We start from the raw sequence: 6,761 nt of genomic DNA, 5'->3' as shown, positions 1-6,761 counted from the left end.
CCCCCCCCCAGAAAATTTTGTGTGCGCACAAGGCACGTCTGGACTTTCAGAGCAGACCAGACGGACGCCGGGGGGGGGGGTCAGTGAGCAGCCTGCGGCTCGGAGCCCCTGCAGTGGAGCCCCGCTCCGAGCACGCACCCCGGGACAGGCTCCGTGCAGACGCTGTCGCTCGCGCCCTCTTGTTGCGTCCAGACAACTTCATGGGGTGACTGTCATTAACGTTCCCACTTTACAGGTGAGGAAACTGAGGCCCGAGGAGGCAAAACCACACGCCTGACGGCCACAGTGATGGTCGAACCCACGTCTGCCCGGCCCATCACGCAGGCAGCGTGCCTGGGTCCGTGTGTGCAGGCAGCACGGAGGTCCTCGCGGGAACCGCACGGGGCCCAGACGGGGCCGGACGCGCCACCGCCCAAAACTCAGAAGGGACAGATACAGCATTGATCAGACGGGGATCAGGGCCGCAGCCCTAGGCGGCGGTGGAGGTGGGAGTGGGTGCTGACGCCGTGTTAACAAGTAGGCTTTGGAGCGTTCCGGGAAGTACAGATTCAGGCGCCAGGACTCCGGGACGGGCAGCCCAGATCTTCCCGGGGGACCTGCCAACTGGGGACGAGAAGAGCTGTCCCCGGAACACGGCCGCCGCACGAGGGGCTCGCTCTGGGCTGGGGCCGGCCCCTCCCCACGCCGGGGGGACAGAGGGGGGAGCCCGTGGCTGCTGCGCCCCCCGCCCCCTGCACTGCAGCCCGCACCGTCTCCCCGCTCTCCGGGGGCCCGCCACGCCTCCTGTGATGGCCGGGGCGGCCTCCGGCCCGGGACTCCGGGGGTCAGAGCGCCTGTCGGGGTCTGATGGAGGACGACGGTGGGACACAGCTGACCGCACAGCCAGCGAGAGCGCGCGGGGAGGCGCCGTCTCCCTGTCTGACCCTCGTGCGGGTCTGCACCGTGTAGAGAAGGGCATTCCAGAAGGGCGACCGGCGACCGTGTGCACGCCCGGGTGCAGACGTGGCTGGGGAAGTAGGTGTGTGTGGACTGGGAGAAGCCACAGCCCTTACGGGAGGCACTGGCCACGCTGGCTTTGAAGTGAGGTCCCGGGGAGCTGTAGGTCCCACTCCCTGGGCCTCAGACGGCCCGGGGCGCGCGCGCGCACACGCACACGCACACGCACACGCACACGCACACGCACACGCACACACACACACACACGGCTGTCTGTACACACAGTGATCCCGACTGCCGGTTTAATCAGACCAGACGGAGCCCAAGCCACCTCGCTGAGCCGTGTGGCAGCAGAGCCGGGGTGGGGGGCAGAGCCCAGCATCGGCCCAGCCCTGTGCCACCTGGTAGCCCCTCCGCCCTGAGCGGGCTGAGAGCGCCCCTCTGACCACAAACACGCCTCGAGCCTGGGGACGGCCTCATCAGAGAACCCAGCAGACAACCACCTGCACCCACAGAAGCTGTCTCCCCACGAGCAGGGTGGGGTGTTTGTCAGCCCCCTGCGGCCAACTGCTTTCCGCTGTGTCCGGCAGGAAGGGCAGGGTGTGGGGAGGGCGTGACACTGATTTCCAAACTCCAGCTGATTCAAGATGTAATCAGAGTCCTGTGAAGAGCAGCCGGTCATCTCTTTTCTTTTCCAGAGGTTGGGGGTGGGGGTGGTCTATTCCAAAACACCGACTAATGAAGCCAGCACCCTGTGGTTTGGGGTCACACACCGTCCAGCGAATTATGCAACACCCATAGGAAAGAACGTTCAAAGGGATGTGTACGGAGCTTTGCTTGATATGGAAAACGCCTGAGAAAATATTAAGCAAAAAACACAAAACTGTGGGCAGGGAGTGACACTAACTGTGAGAGAGGAGCCTGCCTGAAAAGAGAGACCAGCAGGGAGTTAACCTGTCACCTCCGGAGGGGGTGACGGGGTGACGGCTATTCTATTGCCCCATCGTGAGCTCCATCAATCAGCCAAAAAAAAAAATTGTTAAAACTTAGCAGGGTGGGGGCTTCCCTGGTGGCGCAGTGGTTGAGAATCCGCCTGCCAATGCAGGGGACACAGGTTCGGGCCCTGGTCCGGGAAGATCCCACATGCCGCGGAGCCGCTAAGCCCGTGCGCCACAACTACGGAGCCTGCGCTCTAGAGCCCGCGAGCCACAACTGCTGAGCCCGTGTGCCGCAACTACTAAAGCCCTTGCGCCTAGAGCCCGTGCTCCGCAACGAGAAGCCGCCGCAATGAGGAGCCAGTGCACCACAACGAAGACCCAACGCAGCCCAAAAATTAATAAAATTAAAAACAAACAAACAAACAACAACTTAGAGGAGAAGGGAACCCTGGCAGGGAGTCTGTGGTGCAACACGGTTGACTCCCGAGGGAAGAGGGGGCCTGCGTGTGCCCGTGGTGGGGGCTGGGGAGAAAGCCCCGGGAGGGCTCGTACAGCCACGGGACAGCGGGGCAGGCTGCCCCGGAGATGGGGACTCCTCTCCCAGCCAGGAGCACAGCTTAAGCACCGGGCGGGGGAGGGAGGGAGCCCCGAGCAGGGTCCCCGGGCCCTGAGGTGCCGGGGGAGCAAGAGTGGGGCGCTGGGGAGTGCGGTGGGCTTCCCGGAGGCCACAGGCCTGGCGCGGGCCTCCGACTGAACTGGGGTGAGGATGGGGCTGCCGGGTGTTCCGGGGGCGAGGGGAGGACTCCTCGGAGAACAGAGTGAAGCTGTCAGATTGTGCGTGCGTTCGGGGCGGGGAGGGGTCCGGATGCGGTGGGAGGGCCCAGAGCCGAGGGGGAGGGCCCAGGGCATCTGAGAGCAGGACCCGACGGGAGGCGGCGGCATTTCAAGTTGGTCTTTTCGAGAAAAGCCGGAGAGGGGCCCGGGGCGTGTGGGCGTTGATTTTGGGTTCGGGTCAGTGAACGGGGGCGGCGGGGGTGTTGGGGGGACCGTCTGGCTCCTCTGGGGATGCAATGCTGGTCGAATCCTCTCCATCGTGTGGCCGGGGGTCCGGCCTCTGATCGTGGGGGCCTCCGTGTCCTCCGGAGAGGCGGGGGTGGGTGACAGCCTCCCAGTGTCCTTGGATCCCTGGGGCTCCGCTAATAAAAATGATTGTAAAACGCTTTGCAAACAGCAAGGCTGCTCACAACGGAGGGTTTCTTCCCCACAGAGGGGCTTCAGTTCCCTCGGGGGTCCGCCTGGAGCCTTGCTGGCCTCTGAAGAAGGGGCCCTTCTGTTCCCCTGCAATCTGGGTGGATGCCGCGTCCCCGGGAGAGCCTGGGCCGGGCCCCGTGCCCGCCGCTGGCAGCCGCCCTCGAGCAGCACAAGGGGACTTTGTGTGTCTCCTCGGCCTGGAGCTGGAGCTGCCCAGGCCCTGTGATGGTGAGGACGCCGGGGGCCAAGGGAGAGGGACGCTGGAGCCGCAGCTTCTCCCTCAGGAAAGCAGCCGAGAACGAGTGGTGACGCTGAAACAACAGCCGACACCCCTCTCTGTGATAGGGACCCCCTCCCGGCCGTGGTCCGGGACCGCAGAGATGGCCTGACGCTCAGAACCTGTGAACGCGTTCAAAAGGGTCTTCGCAGATGTGCTCGGGGGTGAGGGCCAGCGATGAGGAGATTACCCTGGAGGGGCCGGGTGGGCCTGATCTAATCACACACACGGACCCTTCAAAGGAGAGCTGCTTTCTCCGCTGCAGAGACAGAGAGAGGGCGGCACGCGGAGGGCCTGGCTAATGCTCCTTAGAAACGGAGGCAGGGCCTCCCGCCAGAGGAGAGCAGAGTCTCTAGAAGCTGCTAAGCGAGGCCACAGGCTCTCCGGGAGCCCCCAGGGGAACACAGCCCGGCCACGCCGGATCTTAGCCTGGTGGCTCCCTGTCGGACCTTTGACCTGCAGAGCCCTGGGGTCACAGGTGTGTGTTGGGCAAGGCCACCAGGTTGGTGCAAATCTGTTACGGGAGCACAGAGCTCCGCCTTGCAGGTGGGGGGACCGCAAGGGTAAAGCACTGCTGGCACCAGGGGAGGAGGATTAGCTCCGACCAGGTCCTTTCCCCAAGCGGAGCTGCCCCCTCCCCGACGTGCCAGACCCCGTGCGAGGCCAACGAGAACTGGGGCCCCGCCAGGCGGGCTGGCCTGCAAAGCCCTGCTTGTCAGCTCCACGGCTCTTCCCCGGCTCCTCGTTTTAGCCTCACAACACCTGTTCAAACGGGAGTCAGTGCCCTTACATTGCAGATGAGGAAACGGAGGCTCAGAGAAGTGGAACGGGTGGGCCAGGGGGGCGTGTCAGTCCAGAGTCAAGTGGCCCCGTCAGGCCTGGAGCACACACTCCAGGCGTCCGATTCTGCCTGGCCTCAGGATTAGGGGGCTCTGGGGTTCACCCCGCTAGGCCCCTGCACCTGCAGCAGGGAGCTGGGCCCCACCTCCCCCAGGCAGCATCCTGGGGCGAGTGCTCTCGTGTGCTCACCCCTGGCCCAGACCCGCCGACTCCTCCCAGCCTGTGCTGCCCCAGGGTGACTGGGGCAGCGACCCCCAGCGTGGGCCCCTGTGTCCGGAGAGGCTCCTCGCAGGACAAATGTTTCCCGCTTCTGTAGATGCTAGAGTGAGCCCAGGGCAGCACCCCCATTACCGCCTGCTAAGCACGTCTGCACCCTCTGCCTATACCCTGTCACCTCTTAATGGGTCTGTCACCTCCTCACACATCCCCCGCCTCCCAGGGCTTCCCCACAGGACAGGGCAGCTGAGCCGAGGGCCCAGGCCACCCATGCTGGCAAAAACCGCTCATGAAGCCCGTGCATTACCTCATCGACCGACCACCCCCTGTGCTGCTTTCACCCCCACTCTTTGGAAGAGGAAACTGATGCTCAGACAGATCCCGTGACGTGTCCCAGATCATCCAGGCACAAAGGGCCCAGCATCCGGACTCAGGTGTGTGGTTTCAGAGCCCACCTTCCTTCCTGGCGACCCGCTGGTTCCCTTACCGACAAAACACCAGACACAGGACCAGCCCGCCCTGCCCTGCCTGCACCCCCAACGGCCAGCTCACCTCCAGCGCCCCCAGCCTGGAGTCCCGCCCCTAACCCTTAGCTCAAGCAGAAGAGGTGCCAGGGCCTGCTCTGCACATTCCCAGGGTGGCCTGCTTCCTACGAGGCTTTTAAGCCCCACCCAGCGGGAAGATCGGGGCTGGTAGTCACAGGCGCTTTTATAAAGCAGCCAGTCCTGCCAGGATCCCTTCATCTTTTCCCGCTGAGATGCAGCTGTGCCTGAGGGGAGGACACCACTGCCCTCCCCCACCCCAGGCCAGGCCCACCAACCCCGTCCCTGGGCGGCCAGCTGCGGAAGGGCTGCTGTGATGGGGGGCGGGGCGGGGGTAAGTCCCAGAGCCTGGAATCCAAAGCCTCCCAGGCCTCCATCCAGCCCGGCCAACTCCGCATGTGCACCGCAGATGCCTCCACTGCAGAAACACCTTCTGCCAACAAGGACCCGACGCCGGGGTCCAGGGGCAGACACGGTCTTAGAAAAATGCCCTCAGAGCCCGCCAAGTACGTGGTGTTAGCTACCCGCCCTTCAACGACTATCAAACTGAACTGCTCTTAATCCTCAAATGCCTTTGTTCCAACCTTGAAAATCTTGCTCCCAGCCTGATGGCACAGGAGGAAGCACAGCCCCTGCCTTCAGAGACAGCGCCCAGTCTGATGGGCAAGGCCTAGCTGCCAAGTTTACAGAGGCCGAGGACGCGTGGGGAGACAGCCCTTGCCTCCAGTAAACCCCACGCTGACGCGGGAGAAAGAGCCCGGCCCCAGGGGAGCCTGCAGTCTGGGGAAACAGCTTCGGTCCCTGGGACAGAACGTCTGGGGCAAAAAGACTCAGAAGGAAAACCTAGACACACAGGTGATGGAAAATGAAGCTAACGTCCCTCGAGGGCCTGCCGTGTGCCAGCTACCCCGCAGGTTTACTCTTTAAGCCTCATAATTTACAGCCTGGGACGCTGAAGCACCGTAGTCAGCTACCCAGCCAGGAAGCAGCAGAACGGGATTCAAACCCAGGCCTGTGCCTGCCCACATCCGCCTTAGTACAAAGCCTGTGTGCAGGGCAGGTGGCTGCCCTCATTCCCCACGCCATCCCTTAGGCTGGGAGCTACTGCCCTTTCCCACGCACAAGTCGCCGCTCTCACAATACTGAAAAATCACTACGCTCAGGACAAGCCATCGATGGTCAACATCCCACTGTCCCAGCAGTAAGGGGACTGCCGACACCCTCCCTTGAAAGCAAAGAGGAGGACTCGGGGCAGGGCAGGACCTCCCGAGGCTCCCGGGGTCGAGGCAGGGGCTCTGGGGTCTCAGCAAGAGAGGGTTCAGAGCGCCAAGTCCCCACCCCAAGCCAGTCCCTGGACGGACGCCCCACTCGGGACCTCTGGAGGAAATGGAGACGGGGAGCAGATGGGAGGGCCCTCGGGGGCTGGAAAAGCAGCGGGATGCTGACCCCTCCCCGGGCCCACTGTCCGCTGCGCGCCCCCAGGGCTGGCCTGGAACCGCGGCCTGGCCCCAGGGCTCGTGACACAGACCCCGGAGCTCTGCACGGCCCCTCTGTCCCAGGAAAGGGGCCCTGCAGGGAGGAGAGGCAGCAATGCAACAGATCTGGATTGCGGAGACCCTGGTTCCCGCCGTGGGACAGTGACTTGGGCCCTAAAGGACCGGGAGGAGGGTTTCAGGGAGCCCCGGTGTCTCAGGGCCTGCCATGGGGCAAAGAACCCAGGGCCCAGCGCCAATCCAGCCCCCTCTGCCCCACTCTGCGGTG

The sequence above is a fragment of the Physeter macrocephalus genome, unplaced genomic scaffold (genome assembly GCF_002837175.3).
Source record: "Physeter macrocephalus isolate SW-GA unplaced genomic scaffold, ASM283717v5 random_117, whole genome shotgun sequence".
Lineage (NCBI taxonomy): Eukaryota > Metazoa > Chordata > Mammalia > Artiodactyla > Physeteridae > Physeter > Physeter macrocephalus.
Note: the sequence above shows the minus strand (reverse complement) of the source record.